Source organism: Ovis aries, chromosome 6 (assembly GCF_016772045.2).
Source record: "Ovis aries strain OAR_USU_Benz2616 breed Rambouillet chromosome 6, ARS-UI_Ramb_v3.0, whole genome shotgun sequence".
Taxonomy (NCBI): Eukaryota; Metazoa; Chordata; class Mammalia; order Artiodactyla; family Bovidae; genus Ovis; species Ovis aries.
The window spans coordinates 90,111,070-90,128,239 of record NC_056059.1 but is presented as its reverse complement, the minus strand read 5'-3'; positions in this window follow the sequence as shown (position 1 = coordinate 90,128,239).

Sequence of the window (17,170 nt, the reverse complement as noted above, 5' to 3'; positions counted from 1 at the left end):
TTCTTCCTCTTTCTTCTTATTGAAAGTGAAAGTGGAAGTAGCTCAGTCACGTCTGACTCTTTGTGACCCCATGGACTCTACAGTCCATGGAATTCTCCAGGCCAGAACGCTGGAGTGGGTAGCCTTTCCCTTCTCCAGGGGATCTTCCCAACCCAGGGATCTTCCCAACCCAGGGATCAAACTCAGGTCTCCTGCATTGCAGGCGGATTCTTTACCAGCTGAGCCACCAGGGAAGCCCTTCTTCTTATTGAGGTGAAGGCAAGTTGTGCACACCTATCATTGAAAGTGTTTCACATTTAAGTGAAAGTGGGCTCTTTACATTGGAAGTTGTTTTGTCTTTTCTCCAGTTGGAAATTTAGAGGGTGATAATTTACATTGGTGTGGAACATAACATAGCATCATAGGGACTGAGTGCTTAGTATGAACTTGAGATTCAAACCAATTGAGTTTTCATATACAAATTCCACCATATAGAAAATTACTTAATATCTGAAAGACTCTGGATTCCTCATCTGAAAATAAGAATAAAGATACCCACGTGCTGTAAAGCAGATTAGGTAAGATACATAAACAATAGCACAGATCCTACTTGTAGTGAGTACACAATAAATTAATAAACTTGACTGTTATTAAATATTATTAACCTTAACATTGTGATAGTTACATTATATTAATTACACTGAAGAACTAAGTGACCCTTAGAAATGTAGCTACTCACAGAGTAAGTGATCAGTAATCTCTTCCAATACTTTCAAGCAATGAACTTTGTACCCACTTCACATTAAGATTAAGCATTTTGGCATTATGGTGCATCACAGGATATCATGGGGTGTCATAATAGTTGCATCACAAAGGCAGCACCCCTAGATGACTCATGGCGTTCAGGAATACATGCATGAGAGGGAAATCAGCCCCATATAAGTGTGGGATTCTTTACATTCTGATTGCTAAGTTGAGACCAGGAGGAGCAATTTCAAAAAAATTCAAGTAGAGAAGCAACTCTTTTTATCCTAATAAATTCACAATTCCCTCATTGGTTTGATATTAAAGGCAGCCCCAAAGGCAAATGTTCCTAGCCAGTCACACACTCTCTTGGTGCCTAGTCTCTAGAGCCTGATGACATTTTATATGTAGGGTGGAAAGAAAGTCACTTTGACTCTGCTAAAAGATATTCTATAGAACCCACAGTAGACTTAGTTTCTGTTCATATAGCTGATCTTGAAATTTTACAAATAGCGTCAGGGTCTGAGTAAATATTACATCATGGTCATTTTTATGAGTCAACATATGAACTCTCAAACTAAGATTAAGAAATTCTCTAAAATATAAGCAACAGTTCACATATTATTAACAGATGCATTAGCTCCACTTAGATGTCTATAATTTTCTACTTTTCATCTTGGAAATATCCACTCTAAAGAGTATGTAATTTCTAGTTCTTTCAAAAAGAGACCTTAAATGAACTTGATTGTTTTAATTTGACAGAATGAAATAAAATTTCTTGTTCTTTGTATCCTTCACATGATGACTCTTCCAGAGCAAGGATCAGAAGATGGGACTGAAAGTCATAAATGATTTGATACAGTGGGAACTAAGTAAACACAATATACATTACTATTTGTGCAAAAATCAGTCCTCTAGGTAGTTCATTTATTCATCAAGTATATTTTGAGAACTAGATATTAGGTTAGAACTTTAAATTAGTCATAGTGTCCTTATTTTTAAAGTCTTTACATTCTATTAAAGAGAAACACATAGTAACCAAGGAAACGATACACCAAATAAATTTAGGTAGAGAAAAGTGCTAGAAAGGAAATAGAATGTATAATATAGAGAACTTGAATGGTGGAAGAAGATAATATGAAGAAATACAAGGTAGCGCCTACATTTAAGTATTTTATATTTTCTCCCTAGAGGAAACATGGCAGGATAAAAGGGGGAGGATTATCCTATAGAATGATAATAACAGTATCCAAGAGCAGAGATAGAGCAGCAGGCTTCCCAGGTGGCGCTAGTGGTAAAGAACCTACCTGCCGATGCGGGAGACCTAAGAGACGCAGGTTCGATCTCTGGGTCAGGAAAACCCTATGGAGAAGGAAATGGCAGCCCATTCCAGTATTCTTACCTGGAGAACCCCATGGACAGAGGAGCCTGGAGGGCCATAGTCCATGGAGCTGCAAAGAGTCGGACACCACTGAAGCGACTTAGCGCATACACACACAGAGATAGATAGACATAAGCAGCAGTGAACAACAGACACAGGCGTATACAAGAAGAATGAGGAATACAGAGGCCTTAAATTGGACCTCAAACGTAGACTATTTTAGGACATTGTAGAAGAGTCTATTCCACTAATCATTTCTTAAACACCTTTCTTATCAGTGCTAGACAAGAGCTGTCTTTAGTTCTTAAGCAAAGGTTAGCTGATCGGAATCATCTGAGAACCTTTACAAAATGTACTCTCCATTTTCCTCTCTTGATTCAGTATGTCTGATGTGAGTACCTGGCCTGTGTATTAAAAAAAAAAAACTTGCAGGAAAATTCTGGTGTGTACCTCTGATTAAGAACTACTCTGCTAGGGAATATAGGCAAAAAAAATCAAGGTACATTCAGAGAGATTATAAAACAGTAAGGCTGCATATTCATAGAGATGGAAGATTTGTTTGAAACATGAAGGATGGAGAAATGAATTTCAACAGGAAGCATGTAAGTGTGATGAAGACATTTATCTTATATCGAAGAAACTCATCCTACTAATTGATTTAGATACTTTTAATTTAGTAATAAATAGGGAACTATTTTAATGTAACAAAATATGTCTGAATATATGAAAAAGAAAAAATCCACTTTGCATATAGTCCTTCAAGACTCAGTTTCTCACAAGAATGGAGTCACATCTACACCAAATTATTATGGGTTCTCACTAACTCAATTCTGATTGTAAGATCAGAAAACTAGATGTCCATAACCATCATCATACACTGAGTTAAGAAGCATGTATAATTTCAGTGTGCTGTTATTCCTTTATGAATTTAGGATTTTAGGACAAGATTTGACATTTTATTATTTCTTAAAAATATATTGAGGTCAAATGGTCGAAGTATATTAGAGTCCTATAGAAGATTTTTATAATTTACCAATTTTAGTCAATAAATAATGATATCCTTAATTCATTTTTTCCAAAATTAAAAAATGTTGTGTGTGCTTAATCTTCCTTTAATGCATCTACTTTCCTTAGCTTCTTGCATTTTATTTTAGATATTATTATTCCAGTTATCAAAAATTCAATATTGTATGCTGACCACTTTTTCATAGATGTGAAACTCTTGTTGTTGTTGTTCAGTTGCTTAGTCGTGTCCAACTCTTTGCAGCCCCATGGACTGCAGCACGCCAGGCTTGCCTGTCCTTCACCATCTCCCCAAGCTTGCTCAGAACCATCTCCCCAAGCTTGCTCAAACTCATGTCCATTGAGTCAGTGATGTCATCCAACCATCTCATCCTCTGTCATCCCCTTCTGCTCCTGCCTTCAAACTTTCCCAGCATCAGGGTCTTAATGAGTAGCTCTTCACATCAGGTGGTCAAAGTATTGGAGCTTCAGCTTCAGCATCTGTCCTTCCAATGAATATTGATTAGAAAGGTTGATTTCCTTTATGATTGACTGTTACTTGCCTTCTTTTACTTAAAAATTGACAACATATGCATACATTTAGCAACTCAATGGCAATATTATTAATGATACATATTTGATGTTTCTTTTACCACTTTAGATAGTCTCTCTAAGCAGTCATGCATTTTTAGCAAAGCTATGTTATATTACATGTAGATTTTGTTGTATTTTCCCATGATCACAACAGGCTTTTTTTCCCCTGAGTTCAGTAACAATAGCAGTTTTTAAAGATCATAAGTGAAGAAAAGACTATTTTGTTGAGTAGACCACTCATGTACAGTCTGTCCTAGGCAGAGACAGATTAAATCACAAATAAAATGACCTTTGTATGTCATACTTCCCAAAGCTTTCTGAATGTATGCCCTGAATTTATGTGACCAGAATAAGAAGAAGGTAATATGGAAAAATACATACACGCGTGGAACTCATGGATAAGGAAGAATTGAAAATATAGCCATACATTTTATAAACATTAAGTGCATTTTTAGTAATCTTCCTGAAATCAATATCTTCATCCTAAATCTGGATTTTGGGCTTCCCAGGTGGCACTAGTGGTAAAGAATCCTCCTGCCAAAGCAAGTGAGGCGATAGAAGTGGCTTTGATCCCTGGGCAGGGAAGAGTCCCTGGAGTAGCAAATGGCACCCCACTCCAGTATTCTTGCCTAGAAAATTCCATGGACAGAGGAGCTTGGTGGCTATAGTCCGTGGGACTGCAAAGAGCTGGACATGACTGAGCACGCCTGGATTTATGTACTCCCAGGTGATTTTGCCATTTGCAGAGGATACAATACAATTTCACTCCTAGATTTCTTTTCTTCCACAGAAACTCTAAAAATCATTAGTTTTGGTTACTTCTTAAGGTAGCAGTAGCAGACATTCCAAGAAGATACTTTTAATATCAAATTTCTAGACAATTTTGAGATTCTCAAGCACTATCTTATGTGACTATAAAAAATATATTTGACGTTCCAACAGTACAATTGGCCTGAGCAAAGCTAATATAATAGTGGGGAAATGTTACATGACAGCAAAAATTTTTTAAGAATGTTTTTAAGAAATATAAATGTGATCAAATGTTTCCATCTTAAAAATAGGTATTTACTAAAATTCTTACATTTATTGAAATAGAAACAAAAAAAAAACCAAGACTTTGAAGATATGTTTTGCCTAAAATTACTTATTTGAAGAAACGCATGTAGTCTGCACTTTTAAAAGTTACTTTAACTGCCAGATAGTTAAGGATATAATAACTTAAAAATTAACTATGTAAAATTTTATGTTTCTCAGTTTTGCTAATTTGGAGATTTGAAAATACGTCTATATATGTTTATAAAATTTGCTTCATTTTTTTTCTTACAATATTACAATCTGCACAAAAGGATTACTATAATGGTATTTTACTGGGAAAAAACTAAACAAGTATTGTGGCTTTATTTCTGCATTCATAGATTTGGGGAGGTAGCACATATAAGAGGAAAGAGAAAAGAAGAGTGTAAGTCTACATTTTTTTAAAAGTCCATTACTTATAAGAGTAAAACCAAGAAAAAGTTTTATAGATATATTAACATTTTTATATAAAACATTAATAAAGCAGCGTGTTCAGTATGAAACATTTAATAATATATTTACAAATATTAATGTACATATCCTATATAAATAAGTACATGTAGATATACATGAACAGAAACATTCTGAAAGGATATAGAAAGAATGTCAACAATGTTAGTCTGGTTAAGGAATTGATTGCTTCTCTGTATGTTATAAATATGTGTGCAAAGATCAAATATTACTTCTTTTTTGTTTTTTAAATTAAAAACTCCAACCCAAGGCAAGAGAATGATTGTCCAAGCAAACAGGTTTGACATGATTTCTATGATCAATTATTTTGTTTTCTCCAGTTAGGATGTCAGTTTTGAAAGACAGTGAGCACTGAAGCTGGCTGCTTTTCCCCATTCTTCCTTACCCTTAAACAGTTGCTCCTACATTTGTGCTGTCCTTTGCTGGGTGGAATCCAGGAGGCAGAGTGAAGAGGTTAGGACTGTAACGTTTGAAGCTGAAACTACTGGATTTAAGTACTATCTTCTTTTTAAAATTTATGTTTAATTGAAAGATAATTGCTGTACAATGTTGTTTTGGTTTCTGCCCTACATCAACATGAATCAGCCATAGGTATACATATGTCCCCTCTCTCTTGAATCTGCCTTCCTCCTCCCATCCCTCTAGGCTGTCACAGAGCATCAAGTTGAGCTCCATGTATCATACAGCAAATTCCCACTAGCTAGCTGTTTTACACACGATGATGTATATGTTTCGCTGCTCTACATCTATTTCTTACCAATGGGTCAAATGATTTAAATGCTTTTGTGGATTTAGCTTTCTAATCTCTAAAAAAGGAGATGATGATAACCACACCTTAATCATAGGATTGTTGTGATGTTTAAATGTGATAATGCACGTAAGACACTTGGAACAGTATCTGACCTTTCATAATTTCTCAAAGATCTTTTGTATTTTTCTTATGATTAATATTGATACAAATGAAAAATGTACTGGAGAATCCAGTGAAAAAATTTCAACGCCTATTTGTGGATGGGGATAAATAACTAAACACTGTTCTAACTGATTTCATAACTTGAGAACCTCTGCTTATTGTGACAGATAAGTCTTTAAGGATTCAAAACTTTTTTAGAATGATGAAAGCAACATGAGTGAGCCCTGTTATTAAGGTCCTATTGCAAATAGCTTGCACTGCTGACTTCAGATGTGTGACATTCCAGAGCATTGGAAGAATGAATGTGTGTGCTGTCGTGTCTGACTCTGTGAGACCCCATGGACTGTAGCCCACAAGGCTCCTCTGTTCATGGAATTGTCCAGGCAAGGATACTGGAGTGGGTTGCCAGTTCCTACTCCAGGGCATCTTCCAACCCAGGGATTGAACCCTTGTTTCTTGTGTCTCCTGCATTTGGAAAGTGAATTGCTTACCACTAACGCCAACTGGGAAGCCCTTTCCAGAGCATTACTTGTTTTTAAACATGCAAACTCTGTTTTTCAGCTGTGCAATATTTTCCTACTATATGAAGTCTTCATACCACGATACCATGATTTCACAGCAAAATCAGGCCATTTCTGCTGAGTACATTGTTTGTTGGTGAAATTTCTTTTTTCACATAAACTAACCCAACTGAGCAATTTTTCAATACTGACTACCACATCAATAATTTTGTCCTAGACATTACTCAGTATCCATTCCTATCTCTTTCCTTAGTAATAGAACCCTAATGTTATTCAGATGGCAATATGTACCACTTAAATAGAACATTTCCCAGGTTTCCTTGAAAACAGTGCTGATGATGCGACTAGGTTCTGCAAGTCATGTCTGGTGAACTGTAAGCAGAAGTATGGGTAGAATTTCTGGGAAGGCTTCTTGAAGGAATTTGGTGAAGTTAGGAACCACACTTTTATTGGTCTTTCTTTATTCCTTCCGTTGCCTGGAATATGGACTCTTGGCAGCATCCCCCAGAATTGTACGGAACCATGAACTGACCCTGAATTGGAAGGCATGTGCTAGAGTGGTGGGAAAGACAGAAAGAGCCTGAATCCCTGATTTGGAGCTGCTGCACCACCTCTGTACTCTTTACCTTAGAAGAGAAAACCTTCTATCTTGATTAAGTTGCTGTTATTTAAGGTTTTCTGGTGTGTGGTTTTCTGAGCCCAATATGAAATGATTTGGTAATCAGACACTCTCATATTTATAGCAGTATTCCCTTCCATCGCAATGTCCTCAAGCTAAAGACCACAGGAGCACAGCTGAAGGGAGCGGGAATGTGCACCCGGGTATGTGGGTATATCAGTAAGAGATGGTGTCGAGTAAGTTTTAGAAAGAACAGAGAGGATCTGGGCTTGTGTTAAGTAATTTAGGGGAGGACATTTTTCTCTGAATTGGAAGCTGTCAGGAAGTGGGCATAATTCTATGGTTGGATATCTTGGTCTTCCATAGAAGCAGCAAGGCTAAATCTGTTAATTGTGAAGGCATCCACAGTCACCCATAGTAATCAGGATAAGAGGATGTGTGGTCACTGCTGTGGCTTGAACCACGTTCATGTCTTGTCTATGTTCAGGTGTGATTATGAGATGGTCTTGATTTTGCCATAATCCATGATAGTCATACAGTGACCTTATTTGATGTTGCTGTTGTGTGAAATTTTTAATGTTCAGGAGAACATCAAGGCCAAGGTGAGAGTACCAGGCCAGCTCCTGGATGTCAGGGGCTGCCTTTTTCTTTGTCACCTGTAATAATAGTTGGTGTGGGTTAAGGTCTCAACTGTTGGTTGAATGAACTGAGTGAATTAACAAGTGTGTACTGCTGCTGCTAAGTCGCTTCAGTCGTGTCCGACTCTTGGTGACCCAATGGACTGCAGCCTACCAGGCTCCTCCATCCATGGGATTTTCCAGGCAAGAGTACTGGAGTGGGGTGCCATCGCCTTCTCCAACAAGTGTTTAGTAAACAAATTAAGAACCTCCAGTTACTATTTTTATTTTACAGTGACTTAGGTAACATTTGGATACATTTACATCATTTTTTAAATAAATTTTTTCACATAAGAAAGCTGCATAAGGACTAGATCAACACGGTTACTAAAGCTAAATGAGAGACACTTGAAAAGATACCAAGAATGAGAATTACCATATCCAACACGGGTAATATGTGAGGACAGGGGCAGGGATGTATTCTCCCCATCTGTTCACCACTCTTAAATCCTAGCACAAGTTTATATGCATTGTATGTTCTCAGCAAATATTTAACATTATATAGAGGTCTTGAGATAAGAACAGAATCCATTAGGTGTTTCCTATGCTAAAAAACTGAAACTCTCAGTTTAGGTTTCCATTTCCTTTATAGGTGCCTCTGACAGGAAAGAGTACATTTAAGCTGTAAATATTATCATATAATTTAGATAACAAGTATTGAGTGTTTATACTCTTAAGTACATTTTAGATTTCATGCCATTTGGTCTTCATAAAATCCTTTAAAGTGTGTGTTATCATCCCCACACAACAGCTGAGAAAATCAAAGTTTCAAATAACTTGCTAGAAGGTTGCACTTTTATTTGATAGAAGTGGGATTCCAACCAAGATCTCTTTGACTTAAAGCTCATGCATTTAATCATTATTATATATCACGGTCAGCATAGCACTAGGCATATGGTAGATGATCGTTTCCTTTTTTTTAAATCAGTTTTTATTTTTGGCTGTGCTTGGTCTTCATTGCCACGCATGGACGTTCTTTAGTTGTGGTGAGCAGGGGGTTCTCTCTAGTTACAGTGTATGGGCCTCTCGGTGCAGTGGCCCCTCCTATTACAGAACACTCTCACAGGTTCTAGAGTGTGGGCTTTGCTAGTTGCAGTGCATGGGCTCAGTAGTTGCGCACACAGATTTAGTTGGCCCACAGCATACGGAATCTTCCCAGACCAGGGATCAAACCCATGTCCCCTGCACTGGCAGGTGGATTCCTACTTCACCACTGAACCATGAGAGAAGTCCTCAACAAATGTTTTTAAAGTGACTTGCTTGGTAAACCAAACACTGGTGATATCATAGTGTAAAAGAACCTAGAAATAAATTGACTTTAAAATTTTTCTAACTGATAGAGCAGAGAGAAAACATATAAAATAACTCTAAAATAACTAAAAATAACTAAAAAAAACCCAAAGGCCCACAAAAATCTAAAAAATCCAAAAAACCTCTTAGGACTACATTTACTGTTTTAGTAAAACTGAAAGACAAATGTGCCAATCAGAAGGGTGACATAAGAACGTTAAAGTTGGCTCTCTCCATTGGAACACATTTCCAGGAAGGATTTTTTCTGGCCCAAGGAGTTCATCTCTTTCATTCTGACAGCTGACACATCATTACTGAAAAAATAGATATATCTATTTCACTCAGTCTAATGCCTGAGTGATCTCTGATTAGAATTTGTCTTCGTAGGTTGTCCAAGGTCATTGCAGGTCAGAAGATCAGCAATCACAATTCTCACTGGAAATTATTAACTTGACATCTGGATTTCTACTTCACTCTGTGCAAGTCTGGTTACACTACCTCTGAAAGTCAGATTTATCCTTCAAAAATGGCCATGATGGTGTTCTGAATGTGTAAGTCATTCATTCATTCAACCTATTATGTATTACCTGTTACATATTATATATTGCCTATTATGTATTATTACCTATTATGTGTTATTCTGCATTGCCTATATCCCAAGAACTGTGATAGGAATGTAAAAATGAAAAACGATTCTTCTAAAGAGTTTACAGTGCAGCAGATGGATACAGATGAGAAGGAGATGACTATAATGCATTGTGGTAAGTGGCATGATACTAAGGAAAAGACATGGCACTCTGAGACCTAGGAAGTATGGGAAGGTAGCCTAGACTTAAGAGCTGTAGCAAGGCATCCTGGGAGAAATGATATCTGGGAAGAATGAATTGGCCTCGTTAACTGAAGAGTAGGTGATTGTGTAGATTAAGTCTGTTGTGGGAATGAGGGTGAGGGTGAGAAGAATGCTAGTGTTCCAGGCAAAGGTCACAGCACTCTCAAAAGCCAGTGTCTCACTGGGACCCAGGCATTAGGTACTGACAGCTCTATCTGCCTGGGCCCGTGTCAGCAGCCTTACGACATGAGATGAAATAGATCACCTGAGACATATTTGATGTTTCATCCTTATAACAACAAATACGCTTCTTCTCTGACCTCTTTTCTTTTACCCCAGCTACATAAACAGACAGGAAGCCAAAGCCCAGAAGTCAGCGGCACTCCTCTGGACTTGATCCTCTATGACATCATCTGGCTTTGTTTCCTCGTGTTTAGAGACAGACTGTGGAACCGTTGCCGTGGCAGTTCTATTAAACATGAGTCATTCTGGACACCTTCACAAGTGCAGCACTCTTCATTGAAGAGATCTCAGTTTGTGTCCTGTTTGCAAACAACACAGAGTTCAGGGGTTTGGAACCTGCTCTTGGAAGCCTCAGATATGGTTCTGTAAAATGGAGGAGGGATCAAACATTGGCTTTCACAGTGCATTCTTTAGGATTTCAACATGATAAAGGTGAATTTTAGCATAGAATAGTATTGAAAATAGTACAGCAAATAGGGAATATCGACATACCCTACCTATGAAAGCTTACTTCTGTGCTATTTTATATTGACCTGTGTTCTTCTCAACACAAGGAGCAGAGTGGTGGATAATGAGAATGAGATTCTGTGATTGTCTCCTAAATCTGTAACATGTCTTCATGGATTTGTTTTAAGAATATTTCATTCAACCTCTTATATACTCAAGATGTCCAGACTGTATCTTGGGGAAAAAAAATAAATTTATGTATGAAAGAAAAAACACATTTTAATAAAATAAAACAAAAAAAAAAACCACACACAGAACTGAGTGAGCCATCTTAATTTTTTTTTGGAATGTCAATGAATTAAAAATAACTGACAATGACAGAATTTAAAACAAGTTGTCTCATTCATCTCACTGCTAAATTTTCAAAGTAATTATGGGAGGTGGCTAGATCAAATCAAGAATAAAAATGTGAATAAAATAATTCAGAAAGGCCTTCTGTCTCCACTACCAATTCCTCATGCCATGTCTCTGATATTACTAGTGTCTTGGTTTTTGGCTCTGCTGGTGGTTTTTATAGCTTTATGTATTACAGTATTCGCTCTATTCTTGACTTGTTAGTTTTAGGTATTGTTTAGTTCTCCAGCGAAGGAAAAGAAATGTAATATTTCACACTATCTCCCAAGCCCATTTGGCCCTCAATTCTTTTAAGTTACATTGTAGTTGTACTTTATCAGTTGCCTTCATGACTTTACAACATTCTTAAAACACTGTTTAGGATTTGACTTTACATAGAGAATACTGACTCCTTTCAAGTAAAAAATTGAAATGTGCTCACTTTACTCTTTTTTCACTTTTCACTTCTTAGGCTCCTTCCAATGATCATTGTTTAAGCTTACCCCATTTTATAAATTTGAGGTCCTATTCTGTTACTATAGTTAGTGTCATTTTGAATGTTTATATAGATGACTTAAAACTGAAAATAAATACATAGTATTTGGGACATTATTGAACTGAGCAATATGTTACATCTACAGAGGAAGAGATGTCGTTTGAATTTCGCCTCTCCAAAGAGGACTTTCCTAGCATCTGTCAGTCTATCTCAAAGTGTCTTTGACATAAATCACAGCAGGATCCTCTATGACCCACCTCCCAGAATATTGGAGATAAAAGCAAACATAAACAAATGGGATCTAATTAAAATTAAAAGCTTCTTGAAGAAGGAAACTATAAGCAAGGTGAAAAGACAGCCTTCTGAATGGGAGAAAATAATAGCAAATGAAGCAACTGACAAACAACTAATCTCAAAAATATACAAGCAACTCCTGCAGCTCAATCCTAGAAAAATAAATGAACCAATCATAAAATGGGCCAAAGAACTAAATAGACATTTCTCCAAAGAAGACTTATAGATGGCTAACAAACACATGAAAAGATGCTCAACATCACTCATCAGAGAAATGCAAATCAAAGCCACAATGAGGTACCATTTCACACCAGTCAGAATGGCTGCAATCCAAAAGTCTACAAGCAATAAATGCTGGAGAGGGTGTGGAGAAAAGGAACCCTCTTACACTGTTGGTGAGAATGCAAACTAGTACAGCCACGATGGAGAACAGTGTGGAGATTCCTTAAAAAGCTGGAGATAGAACTGCCTTATTGCCAGGAGCCAGCACAAGGAGTCCCGCCCGTGGATAAGGTCATGAGGTTAAGGGGTCCGACAGGCAAAGGTGAGTCTGGCCTTAAGGAAGGCTTGCTAGATTTTCTCGAGCATCTACCCCCAAAACCAGAGTCTGCCTGCCATGCTGCATTATGCTTTTTGCTTATGCTTCTGACATTAACAGGGGCTGTCCCCCCACCACCTTTTTCTGGAAAAAGTTAATTTAGAGCTTTTAGATAATAAGTCTCCTGGGCATAATAAGAGTGTTTCAATCCAAAAACCCCTCTGATGGCTTTCTAGCCTGCCCGCCGGACTCTTACAGCTGCACATGTGATTGTTTGCGGCCTCCCGCAAGAGGCACAGGAAGCTCAAAACATCCTAGGAGTGTAGGGGCTTCCGAGGAGTCAAAATCATTAGAATAGGACTCATTAAGGGTTTCATTTGTTGAGCCAATATTTGCTGCCAAATTTTCATATCTTTTATTTGTTGATATAGTTGGTATATAGAAAAAAAGCAAGTAGCAACTGAGTTAAGTACCTTCTTTGTTTTAACCCACTGCACCTTTGTTCTGTGGGGATGTAACTTTAGTGCTTTGAGGATGATGCAGATTAAAGAAAAACACTTCCGGGGAAATGAGATTAACATTTATTAAGGAAGAGAGCCATAAATTGTTAACAGGCCTCTTGGCCAAAAGATAATGTAAATCACCTGAGAGCTTTTGTACACAAAAAGATATACAGAAAGGGTCAGGACTGCTGCCCCTGCATGACTCAGTTTCTTCCATTATGTAAAACTTAGGGTATATAAGCACCTTTTGAAAATAAAGTTATGGAGGTTTTTGCACAAGCTTGGCCTCCCCCGTGTCGACTCTCTCTCTCTTTCTCCCTCTCCCTCCCTCTCTTTTTCAGGCTGATCCCTTGGAATGCGGAGATTCCCCGTGTCTACTTATTTGCCCGGGCTTCTAAGACCCATGTGAGAGGGAGCCCAAGGCGGGGCACCCTCTGCTATTCAAGTGGGCGCCTGTGACCTAATGTAGACGGTGCAAGTTTCTTGTCTTGAAACTTTATTAGCTTTCCTTGTAAACCAAGGAATATCAGCCTCTTTTCTCCTCTTTTTTCACTACATTATTCTTCCCTAATCTCTCTTTAAATTTATAGATAAATAAATCTCTCCTCGCCGACTCTGTCCCCCCTTCGAATTACCCTGGATCCACCGGGGCAGGACCCTGGCAACTTATGACCCAGCAATCCCACTCCTGGGCATACACACTGAGGAAACCAGAATAGAAAGAGACACATGTACCCCAATGTTCATCGCAGCACTGTTTATAATAGCCAGGACATGGAAGCAACCTAGATGCCCATCAGCAGATGAATGGATAAGAAAGCTGTGGTATATATATACAATGGAGTATTACTCAGCCATTAAAAAGAATACATTTGAATCAGTTCTAATGAGGTGGATGAAACTGGAGCTTATTATACAGAGTGAAGTAAGCCAGAAAGAAAAACACCAATACAGTATACTAACGCATATATATGGAATTTAGAAAGATGGTAACGATAACCCTGTATGCAAGACAGCAAAAGAGACACAGATGTATAGAACAGTCTTTTGGGCTCTGTGGGAGAGGGAGAGGGTGGGATGATTTGAGAATGGCATTGAAACATGTATAATATCATATAAGAAATGAATTGCCAGTCTAGGTTCGATGCAGAGTACAGGATGCTTGGGGCTGGTGCACCGGGATGACCCAGAAAGATGGTATGGGGAGGGAGCTGGGAGGGGGGTTTCAGGATTGGGAACACGTATACACCTGTGGTGGATTCATGTTGATGTATGGCAAAACCAGTATAGTATTGTAAAGTAAAATAAAGTTTAAAAAAATATGTTTACCCACCAAAAAAAAAAAAAAAAAAGCAGTCTTCAGTTTTCTTCTCTTCTTATAGGTTACAATCAGCTGTTACTCTTTCTTGAGTGGCATATCATCCTCTTTCATGTTCTCCTTATTTAGCTTTTTCTTTCCCTGAAATATCTTTTCAACTAAACTTCTGCATTTTTTCTTTTGAACTTTTTATTTCATACTGTGCTATAGCCAATTAACAATGCTGCAACAGTTTCAGGTGAACATTGAAGGGACTCAACCATACACGTACCTCCATTCTCCCCTAAATCCACGCCCCCCCCCACCAGGCTGCCACATAACAATGAGCAGAGGTCCGTGTGCTATACAGTAGGTCCTTGTTGGTTATCCATTTTAATATAGCAGTGTGTACATGACCATCCCAAACTCCCTAACTGTCCCTTCCCTTCGGTAACCTTAAGTTCATTTTATAAGTCTGTGAGTCTCTTTCAACTCAAACTTTCTGATGGGTGTGTGAGCTGTTAGTTGTCCACATTCTTATACATCTTAAAATGTATTTTCTTTTCCATTTGGCTGTTAGCTGTGTATCAAATTCCAATTTCAAAATAATTCTATTCTGAACATTATAGATGCTGCCCATTGCCTTCCTATGCCCCGTGCTGCTGCCGAGAGGGTCACCATCATCAGTCTGACTCTCATGCCTTTTAGGACACCTTTTGTTTGTCTCTGTGGCTGTCAGGATTTTTCTCTTAGGACATTTTGTTATAGACTTGAGATATTGTTTATAAATCAAAAAGAAGATCAGCATTCTCTTTTAACAGGAATTGTTAACACTTTGGTATTGTATCCATTTTCTAGTTTTGATATAGTTGAGTGTCACCTGTGTGACGTTAGGAGATGATTTGAGATGCATTCCTGATTAGATGCAATGATTTTTTTCCACAAATGATTGTTATTTAAACCAATGACCATCATATTATGGTTTCTTTCTACATGTCTCTTAATATCTTTCCATCTCAGGGCTTTAACTGACTTCAAAAGCAACTCAAGATAAGGAGGAACTATGTGGGATACAAAGAGCCAGACTTAGCTTTCTATAAACCTACTGTGTACTACGTCTGAGTCATAATCATTTTGTTGACTGTTTACTTTCCCTGTTGTCAGCACAATAGAGCTAACACCAACGGCTTGGAAGTGAGTTACACGCTATTCTTAGTTTATTACAATCAGCTCTTAATAACTTGGGGACTCATTAAGTACTCTGTGAACTGGCTTCTTTTCCTTATGTGGCCTGGAAATGGCCTTGTGCTGGAGCATTAGACCTTTTTAAAACCAGGACTTTTATCCCAGTGTCAAAATGTAAATAAGGGAAATGAAGAAAGACAAAATTCAGTGGACAATTGTAATGTTTAACACAGGTTTAAAAACTTGATCAGTCTTCAGTGGGCTTAGAATTCTGTGGCCTCTGGTACTTTCTCTTAAAATTCTTTGATGTTATTAGAGTGTAGCTTTAGGTTTTTACTAAAGTGTTGATGAAGACAATAATTAGTTTTAAAAGGGGTATCTTGATTCTTAAAGGAGAATCTAACAATTTAGAGGGGACAAGGAGATCCAACCAGTCCATTCTAAAGATCAGCCCTGGATGTTCTTTGGAAGGAATGATGCTAAAGCTGAAACTGTAATACTTTGGCCACCTCAGGTAAAGACTTGACTCGTTGGAAAAGACTCTGATGCTGGAAGGGACTAGGGGCAGGAGGAGAAGGGGACTACAGAGGATGAGATGGCTGGATGACATCACTGACTCGATGGACATAAGTTTGAGTGAACTCCGGGAGATGGTGATGGACAGGGAGGCCTGGCGTGCTGCGATTCATGCGGTCACAAAGAGTCGGACACGACTGAGCGACTGAACTGAACTGAGCTGAACTGATACTCTTTACATTTCTTTAATGTACATTCATCTAATACAGAATATAGTTAATCAGTGAAATGCAACTTAAAACTGCAACAAGCTATTGCTTCACAGGTTAGAATGCCCAGTATAAAAACCACAAGCAATAAGTGTCATCAAGGATGTGAAGGAAAGGGATCAATTTTGCACTACTGGTGGGAATGTAAATTGGTAGGGCACTATGGAAAATAGCATGGAGGTTCCTCAAGAAATTAAAAGTAAAACTGCCATATGACTTGACACTCCCACTGCTGGGTATATATATATGAAGGAAATAGAATCACCATTTTACAAAAAAAAAAAATCTCTTTTTCATGTTCAATGCAGCATTACTCACAATAGCCAAGATGCAGAAACAACTTAAGTGCCCATTTTTTGATGGCTGAGTAGATAAAAATGTGGTATGTGTGTGTGTGTTTGTGTGTGCATATGTGTATCACATACACATGTACACTGTGCTTAGTAACTCTGCTGCTGCTAAGTCACTTCAGTCGTGTCCGACTCTGTGTGACCCCATAGACGGCAGCCCACCAGGCTCCCCCGTCCCTGGGATTCTCTAGGCAAGAACACTGGAGTGGGTTGCCATTTCGTGTCCAATTTTTGCGACCCCACAGACTGTAGCCTGCAAGGCTCCTTGTGTCTATAATTCTCCAGGCAAGAATACTGGAGTGGGTTGCCATGCCCTCCTCCAGGAGATCTTCCCAACCCAGGGACCAAACCCAGGTCTCTTGTATTGTGCTCGGATTCTTTATAGTCTGAGCCACCAGAGAATTCTGTGCACACAGACATACTCAAGCCCAATGGGATATTACTCACCAACAAAAAAGAAGGAAATCCTGCCATTTGCAACAACATAAATGAACGTTGAGGGCATAATGCTAAGTAGAAAAAATCAGACAGAGAAAGACAAATAC